Genomic DNA, 26,143 nt, shown 5'->3' with positions numbered 1-26,143 from the left:
GGTACAGCAAAAGGGCAGAAATGTATGAATTGTACACAGGATCATTTTCTGGTACAGTTTATAGAAGCCCTAACTAGAAATGATACTCTGCTGGAGCTAGTTTTTCTAACAATGCAGAGCCTTTAACAAATGTGCACATAAAAGAGAATCTGGGTTGCAACACAGGTAAGATAAAAACATTAAATTTTAGGAGCAAATTTTCCACTATTAAGGGCGGCTCTCTGTGACACGGAATGGGTGAGAATATTGTCCTCGAAGAACACAGAACAGAAATTGGGATGTTTCAAATCTGTTCTACACAAACACGCTGAAGAACATATTTCAATGGGTAATACGTTTAGGAGGTTAACATTTACCCTATGTAGCTCACAGCTAATATTAAAAAGCCATAAAGAATAAGAAAGGAGCCTTTCAAAAATACAAAAATGAAAGATCATCTTCATCACAAGGTGGCACTCTTTGCATCTGGAGGAAAAGAAGTTTAAGCTCCGGATAAGAAAGGGGTTCTTCACAGTAAGGTCCTTGAAAATGTGCAATAGGCTCTCTCAGGAGGTAGTTTTAGCAACTACTATAGATTGCTTAAAGAAAAGGCTGGATGATTTTCCAGAAGCACAGAATATAACTGGCTATTAAAGCTTTAAAGTAAAGATAACAAGACTGTTGATCCAGGAAACATCGGACTGGCTCATGGAATCAGGAAGGATTTTTTTTCCCTGTTGGAGTAAATTGTACCAGGGTTTGTGCTTTGCCTTCCTCTGGATAAACTATGTCTATAGGGTTTTATATATGGGTATATATTTATTGCCCTAGTGGTTGAACTTGATGGCCCTAGGTCTTTTTTTCAACCTGACTTACTTTCTAACTAGGTCTGTCAGAGATAGCTGATGTATAGCACTAAGCCCAGAAGCACAAACAATCACAATGATGTCACAACCGGTACTATTAAGGAAGCTCTACTTTAGCCCATTTTTTATACAGTAGTAATTAAATTTTTATAATACTTGGGCAATAGATCACTATTTTGAGGAATTTTCTGTCTAGATCCAGGCCTCCAGGGATACCTACGTCATGCATGCTGGGAGGCTCTTGGCTGCTCCTTCTGCGCATACCCAAACATCTCGGGCATGTGCAGAAGCCCTTTAGGGCAAAAAAATTGCGGATCTCACGCATGCGCAGTGAGATCGGCAAGTTTTTTCCCTATCTACGTCACCCGAGCTTGCGCCTGCACAGTGCGAGATCGGGTGACTTAGGAAGAAGAACATGGAGGAAGAGGAAAAGATGGCGGAGCCTGGCACTCCCTCTGCACTGGGCCGAAGATGGATATCGGAACGATGCAGGACACAATGGAGAAAAAACTGCCGTCAGATTGATTTTTTTGGGTTAGTTTTGAGTTTACTTCCGCTTTAAGAATTTTTGGAACCACTAAAGTATGGAAACTATTCTACCACATGTAAGACTCAAGCTGCAATATTACTGTGACCCCCATCAATCTGACATGCAATAGAAGAACCAGTGATAGAGGTAGCCAACAGTGGGCCCCTGTGGCTGCGGAGGGTCCTCAGGGAGCACCACATTTTGCATCTTTCTATGTGCACCCCTGAGGAGAAGCCTATAAGGTCAGTCAGTTATGGCCAGACTCATAATTTTGTATGTGTATCAACCCATACAGATTTCTAATGTATGGCAAAAAGGCACAATACATTAAGATGGCAGTAACACACAGCTACCCATATTATAATTGCTGACATACCTGCAGGACAAACTTCTGCTATAGGTAAAGCATGAGGCATAAATCTTTTGACTGGAATCATTCATTCTTGACCTAAATACAGCAATTATTGCAACCGGCATTTCAACATATTCCTAAATACACAGAATAAAGCCTTATCAAGCGAAGCCATGTTGGAAAAGTAATGCTTTTTGAGACGCACAGGAAATAGGAACTGTGCAGCCATATGACAAGAACACTTAACATCATCCAAGAGTATTCAAGGGCTTTGCACCTGTGGATCGGACACGCCCAGGTGGGGTTGGAAATCAGATTCAGAAAATGCAACTGAGAAGTAAGAAATAAGTTGACTACAAAATCCCAAATAAATAAGCTTTAGACTTTTTATACTTTAATGTACTTATGTAGTATGAATAAGGTATAGGGAATATAGGCAATCTATTTTGTCTTATCACCAAATTGATTTCAAAGCAGCAGCAACCATCACCTAGGCTGGGCTTCTATTTTATCAGGATTCCTGCAGTCCTTGCTTTTCACAATGAGCGATACAATGAAGGGGGCATTTGAATCTGCTCTAGTCTAAGTTGCTGCATAATCAAGGGACTGGTTCTTTTAGCCCAGGCTCTAGTAGAAAGTCCCATGACTGGTAAAGACATGATGTTCCTTCCAACATACCCAGCATCTGCCCCCCACCCCCCTGGTAAAAGATGGAGAAGGAGAGCCTCCAGGTCCACCAGACCTTAAGTAGACTTACTTATTAAAAGCTAATGACCTGCTCTACAAGAGCTGCTGCGGCCTGCAGCAGCAAGGCAGAGCTCATGGCATAGTGGATGAAGGGTGGTGATGCTTGTGTAAGAAGGATGAAAAGGGAGAGCACACAAATGATCATCCGGTCAGATTTAGAAACTGCCACTAGCCCCTCCTCTATGGACTATGGAAGGGAGACCACCACTCCCTTCCCTGACAGGTAACCAGAGCTGCATGCTCCAAGTATGACCCGTACAACCCTAGAAAAAAAGGGTGTTGAGGGATAGAGAAATATAGAGAGCAAGTTCCCCAAAGTAGGAACTGCCAAAGCACCATTACAAGGTCTGAAAGGTTGGAAGGGGGGAGGGAGGCAGGACCCATCTTCTTGGTCCCCTCCACATAAAGCGAACTAGCACTGTGTTCAGTCTGAGAGCTAAAGTATTTGGCTACAAGGAGGGGCATTCCCCAAATGATCAGCTTATCCACCTGGATAGGGGGAAAAAAAGTAATGAAGCACTTTCCCTTTTTGCAACCACATGAAGAACAGAAGATGGCTCATGGGAGATTTTTTATCTCTGTTCTTGTACTTTTCAGAAGGTGGAGACTATTTACCAAAGTTTAAAGAAATGTTATTACATACGTCACTTTATATAGAATAGTTCTGTATGCTTTTGTGATAGTCAAGGAGTGTTCAATCACAGTACACATGGCAAACATATGACTTTGTGATCTTTATTTCTCTCTTTTAATTACCTCTATCATCATTTCCTGTTTATTCAGCACTTTTGGACAAGCTAGTCAAATTACATAGCATTTAAAAGAGAGGAACAGCTACTGCTACTACTCACAATTAACCCTTTAAGCTCTCAAATTATAGCAAAAAAAATGTGTTGTGTACTGCGCTGCAAAGCTAGGTTTCTGTGATTGATTGCAGTCAAAAACACTAGCATTTGTAAACCCCTGGTCAGGAATTTTAATGCTTGGAAAACTTTTTTTTTGTGAACTGGTGAAAAGAAGAGGAATTGCATTGCTGCTCTGTGCTTCCTATACTGATGGACATGCTGGTGCCTTGAGTATTTCCGAATTTTCCCTGCCTTTTTGGAATAGCAATAGATTGAATTGAATCAAAAGTGCAGATTGAGCAGGAACTTCTTCTCAAGAGAAGTTACAATTGCATTTGTAAGAGACTGACATACTAACTCAAGTGGGTGTATAACATCACTAGGGAGAGCGTGGAGAGGTTGTTTTGCAGTCTTTTGCTGAGTCTCTGTGCAAATCCTCATAAAGTTCTTTAGTTACATGTGAATGTCAGTTGTGAGCTTTAATGGTGGTATTCTACAGCCGATGAACCTCCTATATCACCATGGAAGGAGCACCAAAGACAGACCCTATTAGTCCTATGGAGACACTGTGGGTTACCCTGCAGTAAGTTCTCCTACACCCCATAAATATTTTCTGTTTTTAGTAAATTCCCCAACCATAAGGTCATGACACTCAGGATTCCAGTAATTTAGGAACATGCATTTCCTTAGTACAGTTTAATAGACGTTACCATGCTCTGGGAACCCAAATTTATTGTCCTTTTACAATATAGTAGGGGTTAACGTGTCCTGGGGACCCTTTACTGTTGTCCTAACAATTAAGGGACAGCTTTCATTGTACATGTTGTGTGGTCACAAATAAATTGTTAAATATATCTCCTAGTTATGTTATGTTCGGATTACTGTGGAAAACCTAATTTCTGACCCTTGCCAAGCAAACTTATTTTAAAACAGAAATATGGTACATAACCTGTTATTTTGCGTTTAAATGTCATTTCAATCATTGTATAAAAAAATCATTTTATTTAGGACAAGTCTGTATCAACTTTTTTCCTGTTCATTTGAACTAGGGGGCGGCAAAGTTTTATGGCCACTAGGCCATTTATGGGGTGGGCGGGAGCACACTAGGCCAGACCCGCCCTAATGGCTCCGTCCACCACCAGGGAACGCCCCCTGAAGTGGACCTTCAGGGAGCTTTCCCTATTTACTGCGTCGGTGGAAGTATCAACGCCGGTCGCAGTAAATAGGGGAGCAACTGCAAGGGGGCAGCTCCGGAGCTGCGGGTTGCCGGCCGGCATTAGGCCGGATCGGCCAGGGGGGCGTTAGGCCGGAACTCACTACCGGCTGGGCCGTATCTGGCCTAAAGGCTGGAGTTTGCCGACCCCGATTTAAACGATCATGTTTAAAACTTCTATTGATTCCATTGGGCTAGATCACAACAGAGCATTTTCTTGATGGGCTTTATAAAAAAGGCATCCTGCAGCATTTGGAAGGTATTAAAACAGCTGCCCAAGTAAAGAAATATCACTGTAGATTGAAACTAATATTTCCGTAAGGATTATTTTCTACAAATATGTTCAAATGCAATGAATAGCCTTTTTTAATTAAACAATACACTTAATTAAACCACAAGACAAAGATGTACATTTTGTGGGTGGGGGAATAAAGTTATAAAAAATGTACTGTAGTTTATAATGTCAAAAAAACAGGAGATTGAAACAAGGACATGGAGTGGTGGAAGCTAGAAAGGGACTTGGACAGGTTTCAGGTGGTTGGGATGGAAGGGATTTGTTCAGTTATAGGTGACAGGGACAGGCGATGAGGAGGTAGCCAGGGGATGGCAAGGCTGTGGATAGGGAAACACAGAGACTGGGGTTTTGGCAGGTGTGGGGCTCACTGGAATTGTGAAGAATGCCAAAGCAGAGGAAGTTTGTTTGACAGGGAAAAAACAGTCCTGAAAAAAATGGGTCACACCCTTTTGAAAAACTAACTTAACTAACTGAAAAAAAATCAACATGTTGGCTGTTTTTTTCTTGGGGGTTTTAACACTTTAGGGGAACGGGTAATGGGTATTACATACTGCTCTACTCAATCCCCAATGTGTGGACATCTAGGGCCCCCTTAATAAAGGAGACCCCGTTAAAAATTTAAAGGGGGCTTATGGTTTGTTTTTTGTTTTTTTTAACTTTACTAAACAAGGACAGGTACTGCACACAAATGATACATTAGTAGTTTAAACAAACAAGGAGAAAGGTGCAAAGGAAGGCTAAAAAAGCCAATAAGGTAGCCAGGTGCAAATGAAGTCTAAACATTACCTTGGCCTTCTTGCTATGGTAGCAATACAATGCATCTACGGTATGCCACAGCTCAGAATATTATTGGATTAGATTCCACTGTGTCCTCCTGCTAAACCATTTTGGTCTATATACAGGGAAGGTGTGGTTACTTGTGTACCTTCATTTTGCAGACAGATTGCATTGAGGTCTATGGAGGCAGCAGGGGTGGCTAACCACTTCTAGAAGCTACATAGAGCATCCACAGTGCTGCCGCCTGCTGCCCCCTGCACACTGAATAGACCTATTTCAGTTCCAATTTTATTGTTTCCTGCAAGCATGTTTAATACATTTACCACAGGTATGAACAAAGCCTTACAGAATGCAGGGGAAACAGCATGCATGATGTTCTGGTGACAGCAAAGGGGTATTTTATTTGTAAAGTGGTGAGCACAAAAAGAGATTTTAATAGAAGAGTGGTGAGTGAAAGCATCGACTGACAGGGTGGTAGAAGGATGTTACAGGAAGAGTTGAGGTATGAAATCACGTAATTATGCAAATAGGAAAACAAATAATGGCAGACATATCTTTGACATGACATATGGGGTAATTGCACTACAGGTACAGCTAAAGGGAGAAAGGTTATGAATTTATTACAAGATAAATTTATGAAACAGTTTTTAGAAGCCCCAACTAGAAATTATATTCTGCTGGATCTAGTTTTTTCTAACAATGCAGAGCTTATAACAAATAAGCATTAAAAGAAAATCTGGGTAGCAGGGACCATATTATGATTGTAATTTGATGTAATTTGAAAGCAGGAAGCAAAAACAAGTTAAAACATTACAAATGTTCCATTATTAAGGGCTACACTCCTTAACTTGGATTGGGAGAGAATATTGTCCTCAAAAAATACAAAACAGAAATAGGATTTTTTGTTTTAGGTCTGTTCTACACAAACACACTGCAAAATATATTCAAATGGGTAATAAGTTTAAGAGGCTAGAATTAAAACCCACTCGACTCACAGCAAATGATAAAGTCATAAAGAATAAGAAAAGGGAATTCCAAAAATATAAAAAATGAAGGACCACCTTTATTATTTGAAAATTATAAAGAATATAACAAAGATGTAAAAAGGATGTAAAAAGGAAATCAAATGTGCAAAATTTCACAAATGAAAGATTGTTTAAAAAATGTTTAAAATATAATTATAGCAAAATGATTAGATCCGAGCATGTAGTGCTCTTAAGGGATGTCTTGGGATTGGTAACAGGATATAAAGAAAAGGCGGGTTTACAAAACACTTTTTTTTTTTTTGGCTGTGTATGCAAAGGAAAATAGTAGAGCTCAAAATGCAAATAGAAATTGAATCCCGAGTGTGACTCGGGGTGGATTTACCATGCAAAAAGCGGTAACCCCGAGTCACACTCGGGGTCGCTTAAATCAAAACAAAAAAAACCCACTTACCATGTTTCTTTGTCATCCCCCGGCATCCTGCTGGTCGCTGCAGCTCCTCCGATCCTCTCCCGGTTTGTGCAGAGACGTTCTCTGGGGTTTCCTGGTGACATTGGTGCATGCGTCGGTTTGGGGCAGGAGGAGCGGCGGGAAATTTAAATATTTTGTGTTGGATTCAATACAAAATACAAAATAGCTGTATTGAGACCAATACAAAGAAATCTTTATATAATATATAGTTAGGTCCATAAATATTTTCACAGAGACAACTTTTTTTCTAATTTTGGTTCTGTACATTATCACAATTAATTTTAAATGAAACAACTCAGATGCAGTTGAACTGCAGATTTTCAGCTTTAATTCAGAGACAAAATCCTGCCCCTGTACAAAATATTAGTCAGACCTCATATGGAATATGCAGTCCAATTTAGTATTGTGGAATTGGAGAGTGTGCAGAGAAGAGCAACTATACTAATAAAAGGAATGGAGGAGCTCAGCTATGAGGAGAGATTAGCCGAACTGAATCTATTCTCCCTTAAGAAGAGATGTATAAGGGGGGGGTATGATCACCCTATATAAATGGTCCATAGAGAGAACTCTCTTCTCAATTATTCACTTTAAGGTCATTTACAAAGTACAAGGGGGCACTCTGCATCTGGAGGAAAAGAAATTTAATCTGCGGTTACAAAGGGATTCATCACAGTAAGGTCTGTGAAAATGTGAAATAAACTCCATCAGGAAGTAGTTTCAGCAAGTAGTATAGATTACTTTATGAAAGTTTTCTTGAAGCACAGATTAAATCTGGTTAATAAAGTTTTAAAGTAAAGACAATGGTAACTGTTGATCCAGGGAACAACTGATTGCCTCACAGGATCAGGAAGGATTTTTTTCCCAGTTGGAGCAAACTGAACCAGGGTTTTATATCTTGCCTTCCTCATGATCAAATATGCCTATAGGGTTTTTATCTGGGATATGTTTTTTTTTCATAATGGTTGAACTTGATGGACTTGTGTCTTCATTTTTCAACCTATGTAACTATATTTTGAAAAATTTAGGAAAAAGCTCTGTTTTTTAGCAGCATGAATTAATTTTTTTACATGTTTTTGTTTTTCTTGAGATTAAACAGCGAGAACAGAAAACTTATATATATACAGTTTCAAACTGGACTAAATGTATAAATAACAGAATAAAATAACATAGCACACCACTTTTACAATTATAGGTATTGTTTATAATATTCTTTTTAAACAATTAGTCTCTAAACATGCAATTTCATGTTTGTCCTTTAAAAATAAAAGCATAGGAAACTAAAAAATGAGGAAACGACATGCATGACATAGGATTCATAAATCGCTACAATGATCCAACATCTGCATGCTGGCCTTTGAATATTTACAGGCCTTTTTTTAATTAGTTCCTCATCCCAATGTCTCTGTACACTACAGAAATGTTTTTTTGTGATATGTATAGATTATATATTACACATGCACATTTTGACTAAGATAGGGGTAAACCTGACATTCCAAGTACAGGAAAGGAGGTAAAAATACTGCTTTAAAATGAACGGTTTTCAATGAACACACAAAGCCACCAAAACAAAATTCAATCAAACAATCTCTGTTGCTAAAAAGTTTGTCTCTAATTACTTTAAAATTATTAAAGCTGTTTTTGTATGAATTTGAATTGAAAAGTCCCATATGAGTATTTTTTCACTTTTTTCTCAATAAAAATATTTGAAGTGTTAAAATATATTTATACCATAAAATTTCTTGCATTTTCAATCTTATCCTAACCTGAATTATTTTCTCAAACAATAAATGGTAAAAGGGGGCAAAAAGTGAAAATGTAATATATCCAAAAATACATACATACACAGATTTTAACAAAAATGCACTAAAATAAAAAAAGGGATAATATTTTTTGACTGATATGCTATGTTCACTTCATTCCCGTTTCAAATCTCTTGCTCTTTCAATATAACTACCCTCCCCAATGCACTGCAGCAGTTAAAATCTAAACCACAGTCTGGAAAACATAAAGCAGAACTCCCAGGATGCTTTGCTCCTAAGAATGAGTGGGCTGTGTTCCATTTATAAACTGTTCCATGCTGTAAGCAGGTCCAGTAAAAGGGAGAGATAGGGGAGGAATGGAGAAGTGAAAGATGAAGATAAAACTGGCAGCAAATATGGTACAAAGAGTAAGGTTTTAAGAGAAAGAATGTCAATATTACTAGGAATTGTCATACATATCTCATTAATTTTGATTAAAAAAAGCAAAGTGCCTTGAAACGCCAGGAAATGGGGGAAAAAACACTTTATAGAAGCACATTTAATGGGAGGGGCAAGAAGGATCAGCAGTACATAAATAAGTCTCTGGAGTTTAAATACAGTTTATCAATGATCTTTTAGAAGTAAGCTCCATTGCTGAAGAGAGTAGTGTTTGTCAATGGATGCACAGATTTAATGTACACAGTTTTCACCACTGGTTGATGAACATACTATAAGAAAAAAATGTAAAAATAGGTACAAATCTTATACTTTTTTTACTCATAAAATTATATGTCTTAAAACAGCATTGTCAATTTTTTCTTATCTGATAGATAGATTTGCAAGTATACTGAAGAATACGTTAAGAACCAATAGGAGGCTTTTGCCCAGAAATTCACTAGTGTAAAAAAAAAATGAGGCCGAAAATGGGAGAGAGGTAGGAGAAGAAAAACCCACCACTGTAAGGCTCCCATCACCTGTCTATAGCTAGCCGCCTGGGAACAGTTTTAAACAAAAACGCTAGATTTTTGCAGGCATTTGCAAAAGTTTTTTTGTATGGGTGTAGTAGAGTAATAGAAAATAAAATAGAGTAAATAGAAAAAGAAATACTAGCCCGGTTGGGCAGCTAACTACCGCTTGGTTAGTTCCCTCCCTGGCTAATCATACAGTCTATACAAAAAAACAAGTCATTTTGCATAAAACTGATTTCTTAATTGTGAATAGGGATGAGCGAGCAAGAATATTAAGTTAAATCTCGCAGCTCAGGAAATCCTCTGCGATCCCTGAGTACTAGAGGTAATTAACCTCTAGTGCCCTGGGGATCAAACACTCTACTCAATGAATGAAGCCACAGCTGCAATCACTGAGAAGATGCCCAGTACAGGAGAACCTCCTGACATTGTATTATAAGTATCGCTTACAAATGATACATTTGAATCTGTAACAAATGTATCATTTGTAAGAGATACTTATATTACAATGTTAGGTTCTCCTTTGCTGGGCATCTTCTCAATGATTGCAGGTGTGGCTGCATTCATTGAGAAGAGTGCCCGATCCCCGGGGCACTAGAGGTTAATTAGTCTGGGCGCTACATACACCATATCAAAGACTTTTCCAGCTACGCAATGGGACACATCCTATCACAATACATAGACAAACACAATAAAATATAAAAAATTGAATAAACGAAACACATTAATGTAAATATTTACAAGCAGTTTTAGGCGTTTGCAACTGGCAAAATGCCTAAACCCACCTGCTGACAGCCTAAGACAATTCCCCAAGAAATTAGTGAAAGTATATGCTTAATAAATTTAAAAATAGTGTGCATGCTATGACAAAAATGCACAAAATGAATTAAAAAGGAGACTTTCTAGATGGAATGTTCTAGCTTTGAATAATACAGCAATGATTTTTTGAGTCTATCCAATTTCTATATGCATTTTACGTTCATAAAATACAAGTTCAAACTTGTATCAAGTAGTGCTGTGGGCTTAAAGGAGGAAGGTTATTAGCTGTAACCACCATGATGACCCTCTTTCTTAACATAACTGACGACATAACATTGCAATTAAAGCAGAATGACAATACTACACAGATTTTATTGCAAGAGAAATATGGTTCTCTGATAGGATGCTGTATGTGTATATTAGATATGCTGCTTTAAACAAGTTTTTCCATTTTGAAAAAGAACATATAAGTTCTAAATTTATTGTAAAATAAACATTAGTAAACTGTAAGCGTAGAAATATTGTACTGTGTGTGTGCACATCTTTCTGTGAATTGCCAGAAGCGCCAGTATGAGATTTCAGTGGTTCAGTGGCATGTATTTATAAATGAGATTTCATTTATAAATACATGTGGTATTCAAAGCATACTTTTAAAATGCCTTTTAGTTTGGCATATTCATTCTCTCTATTATGGCGCCAAATAAATACAGGATAATAGTTACATAATTAGGTTAAAAAAAAAAAAAAAAAAAAAAAAAAGAGTCCATCAAGTTCAACCACTAGGGAAATAAACATATCCCAGATAAAAAAAAACCCTATAGGACAAAGTTGACCCAGAGGAAGGCAAAAAAAACAATTTGCTCCAAACAGGTGAAAAAAAAGATTCCTTCCCGATTTCCTGAGGCAATCGGATGTTCCCTGGATCAACAGTCTCTGTTATCTTTACTTTAAATCCTTATGACCCAGTTATATTCTGTGCTTCTAGAAAAACATCCAGCTTTTTCTTAAAGCAATCTAAAGTAGTTGCTGAAACTACTTCCTGAGGGAGCCTATTGCACATTCTCACAGACCTTATACAGTGAAGAATCCCTTCCTGATCTGGAGCTTAAACTTCTTTTCCTCCAGGCCCCTTGTTCTTTGTAATGATCTGAATATTTGGAAAGAGAGTTCTCAATATGGATTATTGATACAGGGTGATCATATCCCCACATAAATGTCTCTTCTCAAGGGAGAATAGATTCAGTTCAGCTAATCTCTCCTCATAGCTGAGCTCCTCCATTCTTTTTATTAGTTCAGTTACCCTTCTTTGCACTCTCTCCAATTCCACAATGTTATTTTTGCGAACAGGTGCCAAACACTGGACTGCATATTCCAGATGTAGTTTGAATAATAATAACAATAAAATGGGTAACATAAAACCAAGACATAATCAAAGTGCTAGTCAGTTATCAAGTGCAATCTGATAGGGATGAATTAACCAAATGCAAAACAAATATGAGCCATAAAACAGCAGAAACAGATCAATGCTCAATTCTTTAGGGAGGAGCTCTGGGGAGCTGTCAACACATATCTGGCTTCAGATGGACATTGTGCTCCAAGCTTTGTCAATATTGTTGTTCATGATCAGTGACAACGAGCTTCATTTCGTAACCTCATATGTGCTCCTGTTATTCACAAACCTAACCATGGATAATATCAAGGGCATGTCATTATGATTACAAAACTAAAATATTAGCATTGCTTTAATTAAAGTGGAAATATAGTTTCACAATGACAAATTGTGAGAAGGCAGAATGTTTTGTTGCAGAAGGGACAGGTGATGTCCTGCAGTTTGCCAAGCACAGGATACACCTCATGGTTTTTACGACTTGTGAACTAAGTGAACTTTGCCTAAAGCTATGAAAACATGCTAGATGATTGCTGCCCAAGAAAAATGACTGCAATCGTCTCAGGTGAAATTCTAGCATGTATTATGTAGTACATCATACACCAATTCGTCCTAGGGGACCAATGAAGGAAGCAGGGATGACGCTGTACTTCCTATGGAGGAGAATGCAGTGGGCTGCCACTTTCTCATCCTCACTCTTCCAGTCTCCACAGAACAGAACTGTATGTATAGCGATTGTGCGTATACACTGTGTATAGCGCTATGTACAGCGCTACCACACCCCATTTTATACTGTGACGTAGCCTGCTGTTGCGCTTCTGCACTCTAATTCTGTCTTGATCTCCACTGTAATTAAGACCTTTTTACTTTACATAAAAGGTCCAGCAGGATTTGGGTGTATAAAATCAGGTTTATCATCCTGTATTTATGCAGCGCGAACTTTTTACTCTGCAACACAGTTTATAGTCATATCACTAACTGCCTCTTGTGAGGAACTCATGACCTAATGTCCCTTCTATAGTCCTTTTTGATGTCCTTCAAAAGGTCTATGGTCCTAGGGATAGTTTAATTCTAGTCATAGTCCTAGTTTAATGTCCTCAAAGGCCATTTTTTAGGGGGAAACCAACCTATCTTTGCCATTTTGCTATAATATATATTAAGTATATATTATACTTGTCCCTTAAGTACTCACAATAAATTATCATCAAAGCTCCAACAATCTGCCCTAATTACAGCGACTTTTTGGAAATTAGGTAACGAGCTTTGATTTTTTTTGCCATTTTCCTTTGGAAATCCTCTCACGCACAATCAGGTTGGATATGCCCTGTTCAAGGGGTGGACAGCCATGTTCAAGCCCACTCTAGAACATTCACAGAGTTGTCCCAAAGCTACTCTTGTGTTGTCTTTGGTTCATTGTCATGTTAGGAGGTGAACCTTCAACCCATTCTGAGGTCTTTGGAACAGGTTTTCATGGAGGATTTCTCTGTACTTTGCTTCATACATCTTTATCTCAACCCTGACCAGTTTCACAGACCCTGCTATTAAACATCCCCATTGCATGATAATGCCACCACCTTGATTCACTACTGTGATGATATTGGGAAGGTGATGAGCGGTGCCTGGTTTCCTCCAAACCTAGATCGTTGAAGGGCTGCAGTTATGGTTGTCCTTCTGGAACTCAGTTCCATCCCCATACAAGATCGCTGGAGCTCAGTCAGAGTGACCATCGGGTTATTGGTCACCTCCCTCACTAAGGACCTGTCCCTCGATTGCTCAGTTTGACAAGGCTGCTAGCTCTTGTAAAGATCCTGGTTGTGCCAAACTTCTTCCACTTGAGAATTATGGAGACCACTGTGCTCTTGCAAACCTTCAGTGAAGCAGTCATATTTTTGTAGCCTTTCCCAGATCTGTGCTTTGCAACAATCTCTAAGCTCTGCAGACATTTTCTTTGACCTCATGGCTTGTTTTTGCTCTACAATGAATTCTGAGCTATGAGGCCTTTCATAAAGAGGTGTGAGCCTTTCCAAATCACACCCAACCAACTTAATTTACCAGGTGGGCTCTAATCAAGGTATAGAAACATTGCAGAAGCTATTAACATTTAGCTCCTGTGCTTTAGCTCAGGGATTTCATTGTTGTTGTAAAAGGTCTTATGTGAATGTTGTAGGTCCTCATCAGCTCTAAATAACCGGATAGTAATAATGGAACTTTGGTGATTCAGCATGATCTACAAATATTTAAACCACAGTGACTTTGAAGCAGAGGTGATAGGAATGTGGAACCAGTAGCTGGAGCTCACAGCAGACTAAAATGGATGAGTTGTCAGTAGATCTCAGCATCAGAGACAAGTCTGTAGGGAGGGAGAGTATTGCAAAACTCCAAGTTGAGATTATATAAACACAAAGTAGAGAGCAACAGTGAATGTGATCAAGTGATAAACCACAACAATCAGGCAAAAGCAACATGAAGCTGCAAGGTTTAAATAGGAAGTCAGTTATCTAGATTGGTCACAGGAGCAGACCCAGGTGCAAGTCATCAGGTAATTAGGATCCAGGAATCACTAAGCAACTGTCAGGTCAGTTATCAAAAGTCAGAAAGGCAGCACTGTAACAGTCTAAGGGCAAGGGGACCAGAGTTCATATGACAATGGATGTAGCAGTGGATCTCCAATTTTATGACCTGGTTGTTGCACTGCCAACAAAATGTTTAGTAATTGTCTGCAAACTGCTTAACACCACTGCAAACTTCCAGCTTGGTTCTTATATGTTGTAATACATGTTTTATATGAAGCTATATATAAATTACACTTAAAGAACCCAGACACTTTTGCAAAGTATTTACAGATTTGTAAGATATTTAGCATTCTGCAAAGGGTGAATAAAAATTCTCAGAGCTAACATGCAGTCACACTTTTCTAACAACCATAACGAACAATAGGGCAATACATATTAGGTATCACTGTGCAAACCTGAGCAAGAGGAATATTTCTAGGCTATTCAAACAGGCACTTTTTGGCTTTTGAATAGAGTTGATTGTCTGTTGATTGACGTCCAAATAAACGACCACGCAGATGTATAACAGGTCACAAAATACATCACTGACAAAGTGTTGGAAGACAGCCAGGGTAATAAGGAGACCGAAGGGCATCACTAGATATTCATAATGCCCATCTCTGGGGTTACAGCTATTTTTCCCCCTCCTTGATCCGGATTAGGTTATAGGTACCTCCAAGGTCTAGTTTGTTGAAGACCTGGACCCCTCAAAGGTGGTCAAAAAGCTCAGCAATAAGCGGCAGCGGTTCTTAATTGTGATGGCATTCAGACAGCGATAACCAATACATGGGCGGGGAAGATCCATCTTTACCCTGCTCCGGCAAGAGAAGAGGACTTGCATATAAATCCCCTCTGTAGATTTTCCTTTATGTATTTGCTCATGGCCTTGGTCTCAGGGACACTGAGGAGGTATACCCGACTTTTGGGAGGTGTATAATTCAGTCATAGGACTGGTGGGGAGGAAGTTGTTCAGCCTTACATTTGGAGAAGACATTTAGGTTGTTCATGTACTTGGCAGGGATGGATGGGGCCACCTCCCATATGGAGAGAGCAAGAAACTCGAGAGGAGAGGATTTAGTAAAACACTGGGAGTGGCAGGAATGGCCTCAAGCCAAAACCTATGGAAAAGACCAATCAATTATTGTAGAGTGTTGTTGAAGCAATGGAAGTCCCAGGATGACTGCAGATGAGGCCAGCTGGAGAAGAGGAAGGTTATGGTCCTATGATGGAGCACACCTACAGACATTTGCATGGGCAAAGTTTGGAAGCGATTAAGTCCACAGAACAGAAAGGTACCATCCATCGCAGAGATACGCAAGGGTTGAGACAAAGGCTCTATAGGCCAGGCACAATCCTTGACAAGGGAAGCTTAAATGCCCAAGAATCGGTGAAGGTCTTAAGGTCAAACGTGGACGGACGGTGAGTGGAGGAGAGAGAAGAGAGGAGTGACATAGCATGTAACATACTATGAGCTGAAGTTTCCCGACATCTGTGGACAGTTTAATAAATTGTCCTTTCTGTCTGCAATAGATGCAGAGGCCTGTAGATGGGCGCTGGGACCTTTCTTCTGAAGACAGAGATGAACAGCCAAATTGCATGGGTTCCTTTGAAGAAGGAGAAGCAGGAAGGACTGGAGGTTCCAGAGGCAGCTGGAGTTAGTCATGGTGGCCAAGGAGATCAGGTCTACCAGAGCTTAAGGGGGAATTTCTCAGCTGCCAAAGTATGAAATTTAACAGCAAACTGTCCCATAGTACATGACTCTTGACCGAGCGTGCTGGCTGCTGTGAAGACACGAGCTGGTTCATTAAAAACCCCCCTAAAGAAACTCAGGAAATCTTCGAAACTACTGGTGACCAGATCTGTATTTTCCCAGAGGGGGGACGGCTTCAAGCCATGGCCTCTCCAGAAAGAAGGTAAATTAAGTAAGCTACCTTAGCCTGGCCAGTGGGGAAATTTTGTGGCTGAAGTTCAAAGTGTATATTGCACAGGTTGAAGCCACGGCAGGTCTTGGGATACCCAGAGAATTGTTGTGGTGGCAGGGGAAGTGCAGAGACTACTGGTATAGTCTCGAGTCAAGGCTGGAGGTTCAGGAGGTGCAGCAGAGGGGGCCAGAAGCTGATATAGGCGAATAACGAGCTGATGAAGCTGCCAAAATATCTGGATTTGAGTAGCTTGGTGGGCATCTAGCCTCAGAGAATGACACAGGAATAGCCATAGACTGAGAGGAACACTGGAACAGCAAAAGGCAACTGGCTGGGCAACAAGTGCTAAACACAGGAGATGGACAGGGAAAGCACTGAAATAACAAACAGGTGTACATGAAATGCTCGGTTAAACGTTAAATTGACAGGATTAATTTATAAATATACGCCTAAAGTTTTGTTTTTGCACCTGGTCTCATCACGCCAGAATACATGTTCCTATATGCTTTTGGGAAACTATGTAAATTTTAGTCAAGCCTAATTGTTTTTTATCAATTAAAAAAAAAAAATAAATAAAAAAACTTTTCTCTTGCAACCCTTCCACATCACCAGAAGAATGCCATCCCCATGGTGAAGCATGGTGGCGGCAGTATCAAGCTTTGAGCTTTCTATTTTCAGCTGGAACTTGGGCTCCGGTCAACAAAAGAATGGCTTCAGGAGAAATAAAGTTTTGGAACGGCCCAGCTAAAGTGCAGACCTACAATAAACCTACATTTAGTGGTGACCTAAAGAGGACTATACACAAGAGATGCCCTCGCAATCTGTTGCATTTGGAGAATTTTGGATTTTTTTCCCCCTAACATTTTTTTTTCCATATAAATTGTACAAGTTATGGGTCACATTAGGTTGGCAAAGTTTTGAATTGATTTATTGTGGTTTCATTTTTTTATATAATATTTATTAGAAAACGCAAATATATAATGCCAAACTTGGGGATTTTTGACATCATCAACCTCAATTTGCCCTGGAAAGGAGGATAATCGGGCTGATAAGGCTTTAAATAGATGTGGATTTACAGCTCTTTATTTGGGATTCAGGCCTAGAACGTCCTGAAGAAATGGGCGGGCCAGGCACTCCTTTTTTCCCAAGCCAGATATTGTTGAGGTTGCCTCTGAAGCACCTGCCTTTGAGACTGAGGGAAATTGCAGCCCGAGGCCAGGTGTGGCTCAGGTGATAAGGCTGTGTAGCCTGTGTGCTGGGAGAGTCCAGGAGGTCTCCCAAATGAGGTCTGTGGGATCCACAGAGAGCCAGGAGGATAAAAATTTGTGTTTTTGGCATGCTGTGGATGACTTTGATCCTCTGGTGAACAGAATAGCCAAATTTACCTGATTTAGTTACCAGAAAAACAAAAAGGCATAAGAGATCCTAAAACTGCAGGCCACATGGCAGGCACAGCTGCACAATGTATTTTAAAAGTTCATTTGCAAAAGGTAGTAGTTATAATTTACTGCTGAGAACTAAATACAAAGGTATTGTCCAAGGAAACAAGGCCAAAGCAAAGAAAAAAGAAAACATAACTGGTGTGGAGGAAAATGGAAGCAACAGAAGGCAATGTGTTTACCACTGGAAGTTACAAGCTATACACATACCTTATAAAAAGCAGAGCCAAGACCCAGCAGCCATTTCAGTTTATTACATAGTTACATTCAGTTACAGTCGGTCAGGTTGAAAAAAACATTAAAAAATACCTTAGAAGGTGACCATTGCAGTTTAATCTGTGTCATTTACCAGTTTTACAGTTGGTACAATCCTAAACACTTTTACTCATTACTTGCTCTAAATGCAATTTCTGTCACTGTTCTAAAACTCATCATCCCCACAAAAATAACAGTAAACTGTGTGCTCAGCCTAGAGACAAGCCTGCACTTGGGCAGGTAGTTGCACCATCCCAGCATCTGGGGCTACAAGTATTAGCAAATGACCTGGCCAAGGTCATACAAGTTACAAGCCAGGTGAGGTAGCCAAAGGGTAGAAAAGTCTCACGATCAGAATATAGGCAGAGGTCAGTTGACATGGCAAACAGGCAAAGGGTCACATTAGGCAAGGATCAGCAAGAAGTATCAAACAAACACACCCACAGCACGACAGGAACTGAATGAACAATGAGCATCTGGTCTAAACCCGACTAAATTGATAGACTCGGTGGGGATTGCACAGTGAACTAGCAATCAACCAGCAGGTGAGGTCGGTTGACACCTAAACCTCCCAGCACCTAGTGCTCAGACTCAGTGTGCAGCAGCATGGAAAAGACAGCTAATTGTTAGAGAACTGCAGGTAACAGCAAGGCTTTTGTGAATCAGGAGTCCACAGATCCCCTTCACTGGCATGTGCCCTGCTGGGACCAGTGGGTAACAGATCGCCAACAAAATCTTTAGAAAGGTATGCACATGCACTCTGCGGTGGGAGGGACAAGAAGGCAGAGTGGCTGCTGTCTGTTGCCAGGTGTCACCAGGTGTCACCATGAAATTGAACAATTGAGAAGCAAGAATGCATAAACCTTGATCTCACATGTTTTTTAGAGCAACTAAACAAACATTTTTCAAAGAAACAAAATCTCCCACTCACCACTTCAAATCATTACAACCAACAGTTTAGGAGATATAAAGGTATCTCTATATCTATAAAGGTGAGATGTTAGGCTTCAAAATATGACCAGTGGTCTTTAAACACACAGATATCAGACGGTGCTGCTGCTTATGTCATTACACATGGATAAACTTACTAGGCATCTTTTATAGAATATAGGCAGGGATGAGAGGGGGGACATTAGCTGATGGAAAAATGTGTGTTTTTTCATTGTGAAAAAAAAGTGCTCAATCCCACACAGTACCAATAAGATTGACATTTTTTTTACATTCAAGAAAACTTCACCCTATCTCATGCCTGTACAGTGTATGGCCGGTTGAAGTGAGGAAGAATCCAAAATAAAGAAATTGGCAGGGCTAGCTGGAACCATGAGCACCGGAAAGAGGTGGGAAGCCCAGCCAGAATGGGAATATGCTGGGCTCAGTTTGTAATCCAATCAAATCCAAAATCTTTTTTTTTTTTTTTTTTTTTTTCACAAAAGTAGATATAGCCATAGGTGGTACTTCTGAAGAAGGCTGAATTCAAACTGGCTGTAAAACTGCATTTACTGCTTCCTCACGGCAGGAACAACTGCTGCTTAAAAAACTGCTCGGCCTGAAAAAGCCTAGCAGTTACTGGCTGTTATTAATCTCAGGTGCCTGGCAGTTGCCAGTATGAGCGGGAAATGGCAGTTAGACTACATTAATTACGCTATTATACTACTAACAAAACATGAAACACTGGGAAGTCAGATAAAAACACATGGCACTGAAAACTTGGGACATGGATGGCATGGATTTCAGGAATGTTTAGTCTTTAAACAGGCAAAAATTTAAAGACCACATTTATAAGCATGGCATATACTTCATGATTGATTTTGTAAAAATTCCTACATACTGCTTTGTCCTGGTCCAGCACCAATACTCACCAGGCACCAATCCCCCAATCCGATTCCAAACTCTTCACCTCAGCGTGCAATACCGGTCGTTGGAAAGGATCTTTCACGATCATTTCCAGCGACTAACAACTGCACGATGCATGAATGAGTGCTGTACATAAAGCACCATTCTGTTCTACGGAGAGGGGAAGAATGACAGAGCGGCACCCCACTGCGCTCTCCCCCTTCACTTCCATTATGATCGTTCGTCATCCGTGGATCCCCCAGGACAGTCGTTCCGAAAATGGACGACAAGCACTGTACACACGTAAGACTCTCGTCCGATATCGGCCCCGAGGCGATTAGTGGACGAGAACCATTGCACGTGTCTAAAAAACAGGTCAGCGACAGGAAATCACACCACCAGCAGATTAGACCAGCTAAACGCTACAATGGACAACTGGTGCCTGTAAACTGAGAAGCTTTAAAGGACAAGTAGCCAATGGAAAAGCAAGGTCAAGTAAGGAACTAATGCACTCATTGACTTCAGCACATACTCTAAAATACCCTTCAGCGGCACAGTCTCAGAGCAGGGGATGCCAAGTGACTAATCACAGCTAAAGGGAACTGGGGATGCTGCAGACTGCAGAGCACAGGACAGATAGCAAATTGATTCATCTCCTCAGATGCTGCAAGCAATGTAATCCCAGGGAGAAAACATGGCATGCTGCAGAGTGGTGGATTAAAGCTAGGGTTACCCAGCCAGAAATGTGTCTAACACGCACCTGAAAATGTAATGCACTTAATTTAGTACTGACTCCTTTAAAGTCAAAGCCCAACAGAAGAATGAATATTTCAACCCCCAAACCATGCTGGCTGTTGTCATCTGACAAACCAAGTTGTCATTGTTGCCTCATGTTGACCAATTTTTACACAATTTTGCACAATACAGTGCAACCTCACCAGAGCCACTGTGCTTTTTTAATTGGACTGATTTGTAATATTATTTTATAGTACAGACCATTATTTTTCCAGGCACCTCCAATTTTTTTTTCCTGACATACTAGTTAGCCTGGATTCACTGTTTGATTAGGCACTACATAACAAATTAGGTTTAATGTTGATGTACATGAAATATTTTTAAAGATTGACAACTTTATTTGGACAAATGGGCTATATTAGTACATTTGGACCTGACCTCCTACCTTTAATTTATGTCGCTTGGGAGCTTTCCCACCCCCTTTGATTCCCTCTTTCCTTGCCCTATTTTCCCCAACCCCTCCCCCTTCCTCTTTGTTGCCCCTCCACAATGTGTACTGCCCATTTAGTAGTGGCCTGGCTATTTTACCATGGTTCATGGTTCCTTTATGTTTGTTTAGCTGATCTGCAGCACTGTTTTGGACTGTTACACGTACAAAAGACATTTATAGTTCTGTTTTTCATCAGCTGTTCTGTTCATTATATGCATTTCAGTTTATTTTTTCGCACTATTTCACTTTTTCACTGTATTTTGTTCCTTAAGGATTCATTATGTTTATTGTACCTTTTAAAATCCCTAATAAAGCCTTATGTGAAGATAATGGCACCTGAAAGAACCATTTTACAGTATATCAAGAACTTCAAGGTGAGAGGATCATTTACAGTGAAGAAGGCTTGAGGATGTCAAGGAGTGTCCACATGTGCCAGGACCATCTTCTCCTGACCATCAACTACAGAATCATGTTATCACCAGCGAAGAGCTTCCTCAAAACAGACAACGCTAAGTGAGGCAAGGATGTTTGAAAAACAGCCACGTATCAAAAGAGGCAGCAAAGAAGCCACTTCTTTCCAAGAAGAACATTAAGGATAAAGTGAAATTCTAAAAGAAAAACAAGGATTTGAAGAATTGATTGGAGAAGAAAAGATGAATGCTACCATGAGTCCTGGTTAGTGCCAACAATGAAGAATTTTAAAATAATCCATATGTGGGCTTGTGTCTCAGCCAAGGAAGTTGATTCACTCACAATGCTGCCATGAATAAAGAAGGGTTTCAAAATGTCCTCCAAAAGCAACTTCCTGAACAACTCAGGCACAATTTGATGATGATCAGTGTATTTTCCAGCATGATAAAGCATCACATGCCATGGTAAAGTGATTATGATGTTATTCAGAGACCATAACATAATTTTGGACCCATAGCCAGGAAACTCGTTGTTAAACCCATTGAGAACTTGTGGTCAATTCCTAAAAAGCTGAAGCCCGCAAATTGTGACAGATTCAATGCACTAAGAAAGCAAGAATGGATTACTATTAGTCAGACTTGGGCACAAAACTGATATCCAGCAAGTTATTAAGAAGGTCAACACTGTAAATACAGATTATCTTTGTAAATGTATTATATATGCCAATACAAGCCTTTGAAACTCAGGATATGTTTAAAATAGTTCTTTAATATACAATAGAAACAATAGTGTAAAGAAAGCAAGTTATTTTGGAGTCACAGATTAAGTACTGACCATATAAAAAGCATTAAAGTGGAAATATAGTCTAGCAATTAAACATTACTGGAAGGTATTTTTTGTTAATGTAGAAGTCTCTGTGGTTCTCTTCTCTCAGAGGGGTCTGCCAGCAATGTTTCTCTTTAAAGTACACACAGCCATGAATGTACAGCTAAGTGTATACTCCTACAATAATCTGTGCCAATAACTAATAACCCCTGCCAATCGAGACTGCCAAGGACTGCACACCTGGAAAAGGTCAGCCACAGCAATGGATCTAACAGATGTCACATGCCTAGGGTAAGAAGAACAAAACACTTTGGGGAGAAAATGTTGCAGTACTGGAGAAAGAACACAGGAGGGTATTTGGGTTGGCAAGAAGTATGGAAGTACCCTGGCTTTGAGGAAAGCTTAACTGAGTTTATCCTCTAGAAAAAAAAGGCAAATAAACAATATATTATCAACTTGCATAAACACAGACATGGTGCATATATTATACTTTATGTGAATATATTCACTTTGAGGCCACCCTAACACAGAGGGAACTGGAACTCTTTGCAACCTAAAAGAAAAGAGGTTTAATATCTACATTCTGATTTAAGTTATTTCTGTAGACAACATGTGCTTCAAACAGAAAAAAATAGATATACTATATTTGTAAGTGATAACACTGTGATTGTTTTTCTATTGGAGCAAATGGAACACAATTGTTTAGCTTTTCTATGGATCAAGTGCACATTAGGGTTCTAAGGATGTACTTTTTTATCCCTTTTGGTCAAACATGATGGACTTGTGTCTTTTTTCAGCCTTACAAACTACCCAACTATAAGATAACACATAACACCAGAAACCCCATCACCATGGTATTTTGGTATTGTTTAGGGCACATTCAAAAGCATAATATAATCACAATTATCTCAAATATGCACCTAAATTTATAGTGAAATACCAGGTTCTAAGTCTTCTCACTGCAATGTGTGGTCCCCCCCCAGCCCTGAAGACCTTAACAATGGAATGATTATGTCATGACAAGAGGTGGTGATAAGAATAGTTGGCAGCAGAGCCAGAGACATGAATACTTTGAACTGCAGTTGAGAGATCAATATCTTGTGCAGAAGAAACCCCAAGCGTTTAACGTGACATTTAAAGTATTACAATGCATAGGTCTGCCTGTATTGGATTTTACTTTAAATTAAACACTATAAAATTTCTAGAACACTGTCAAGACCCCATCTTAAAATGTGGCATCATCCCAATTAGGACTTTGGGTGTAAAAGTTATTCTTAAAAAAAAACATAACCAAAATACAAGGTTGTATCTTGTACCAAGGCCTAGCTGTCTCTTGTGTCTCAGGAGGACCATATCTAGACATATGTAGTAAAGGATACCACATTAACCCCCTGAGCGATAACCCCCTGAGTGGCTCGGGGTAAAAAAAACATGCTGAAAGCAGTAACCCCGAGCCACACTCAGGTTAGCTAAAAAAAAAAAAAATCCCATCGGCGTCCTGCCTGTTGGATCCCATCCTTGGGCCGCGTCTTCTTCCTTCGATCTTCCCCCAGCGAGTGCACTGACATTGACGTTGGTGTGTGCGGGAAATTCAAATTATTTTGTATTGGATTCAATACAAAATAACTGTATTAAATCCAATACAAAGTAATCATTTTATTATTTTTATATATGTATATTATGTATGCTACTGTACAGTTATATTACAGGTTTCAGTATTTTTATGCACCCTTGTTTTTACAGATTTTTGTGTTTTTTTATTTAAAGTTTATTATTACATTTATTAAATATTGGACATATTTCGGTGAATTATGCCTAAGAGTTATAGGCCTACAATGTAAAATGAATTTCCATGCAAAGCAATGTACTACCTTTGGCATAAAAATACTGACATAATTAGACCGCCAGGGAGGTTAAGTGCCTAAGTATTTACCAAACCCTGGCTATTCAACAAAAGTCCACCGTGGCATGGGGAAAACTATCTACTCACCTGCTGAACGTACACATTACTCTCCTCTCCATACTTTCCCAATGCCACAGTGCATCTATGATGGAAATGAGATGAGGGAGGGGTGAGCTGGTCAGGGTGACGCACGGTTGTAGAAAGCATCATTGTCTCACTACCTCTGCAGCAATGTGGGCTGGAGGTGTTTTGATTGGGCTAACCAAAATAACCAGCTCTGCTCGGGAGCCATTTATGCCCGCAAAGTTTGTAGTGTTAAAAAAAAAAAAAAAAAAAAGCCTAGTTCACCCACAAACACAACAGGGTGGCTAGACAAGCAGGTACAATTCAAATGTTCGCAGGCATGTGTCCGTGCTTCCCTTTATTTAAATGCACAAATACCCAAGCCTGAAGAGTTACTGGTTTGCCCTATGTAGAACAAAAGCAGCCTTGAGGAAAGGTGATCTGAGAAGTTTTTTATCCTGAATACAATTTCACCACAGAAGTGTGACTTAGGGGTGTCCGCAGGTAGCCTGAGAGCTGCCTTATACTGTCCAAGCTAAGATATAGCCTATTGGTAACTTGCAATACAATGAGTCATACTGACACATAAAACATTTTATTATTTAAATTAAGTTACAAAGAGTTTAAACACATTCATTTCAAACTTAAAAATGTCATTGCTTCAAATTATGCAAAGCCCAATCAGCAGACTAGATAAAGCCCATGTTATAACAAAACATTGAATTCCTGTGACTTTTATTCATTCTATATTTATTGGGTTTTGGGCTGTGTAATGAGAAAGCTGCCAGTGTTTTGCTCAGCAAAGAGCACGCCCATATTCGTACATGTAATGTTAACCAATGCAGTACACTGTCCTAGTCTTCTGCAATGGAAGGAGTAATCAAGTTCCATATGACAGATCACATACAGCAGTGTTTGTCCCACTAAACGTCCATCGTGATGGAATGCACACACCCACACAAAGCACATATATGTTATTAATGTCAGGTCCTAACATGCATTCCCTACAGGCAGCTTACAAATCAACAAGCAGACGCTTTCGTCGAGAGAACACAGATGCAGAGAGATACACACCCCGATTTCCACTTACCTCAATTGCCCCGCAAACAGAACATAACCAATACGAATTCTAGGGTCCGGAGATGATTAATGTCTACTTTGGTCGTAATTGCGGCTGTGGCGACGCTAGTAGTTGCCAGCTAAATAGGTTGTGACGGTGGGTAGATGCCAGCTCTTTACCCACCAGTGTATGCAGCTCGGGTTCCAGCAGTCTCAACCGGACACAGCCCAGCTCTGGGAGGTGCATGAGACAGTGGATGGGTGGGGCGCTGCGTCGTAAGCGATCTGTTCTGTGAGTTAAGGAGGATTCAATGTAAAATGTCCTTAGGATTCTGCGTTAAGATGGATTCTAAGCATTCTGCTGGTGTGACACGAGACGTACACCAGGCTCCTTATTTCTGTTTAGCAAACAACAAGCTGTAGAGCTACAAGTGCTGCCTTGCTGTTCCGGCTAGATCGTGCAGGCGGCTGGCAGCGCCTGAATCGCTGAAAGGTTACTGCTGATGTGAGGCGTGCTGCCTGTATCTGTTGCTTGCTTGTAGGATGTTATCTGACTCTTAAGGCGGACCTATATCAAAATTTTTACTTTACATAAAAGGGTAGATTTTCCTTTTAATTAAAGTAAAAATTATCATTTTTTTAAAAGGGAGCAAGCATCTCCCATTCTATCCTTATCACCATGGGAGCGCAGAGCCTCCTGGGTTACCTTCATCACCAATCCCAAGAGGTTTCTGGCTGCGCCTTC

General features: G+C 39.8%; 1 protein-coding gene across 1 annotated transcript in view; it reads right to left on the bottom strand.

The window, feature by feature from the left end:
* ATP2B4 (ATPase plasma membrane Ca2+ transporting 4) overlaps positions 1 to 25,888 on the bottom strand; it is a gene marked incomplete in the record, with an annotated part of 192,691 nt that extends 166,803 nt beyond the window's left edge. Inside the window, 1 exon segment of the mRNA XM_072424517.1 lies at positions 25,430 to 25,888.
* Positions 25,889 to 26,143: the final 255 nt, after the last annotated feature.

Source organism: Pyxicephalus adspersus, chromosome 1 (assembly GCF_032062135.1).
Source record: "Pyxicephalus adspersus chromosome 1, UCB_Pads_2.0, whole genome shotgun sequence".
Taxonomy (NCBI): Eukaryota; Metazoa; Chordata; class Amphibia; order Anura; family Pyxicephalidae; genus Pyxicephalus; species Pyxicephalus adspersus.
Note: the sequence above shows the minus strand (reverse complement) of the source record. Positions and strands in the feature narration are given on the sequence as shown.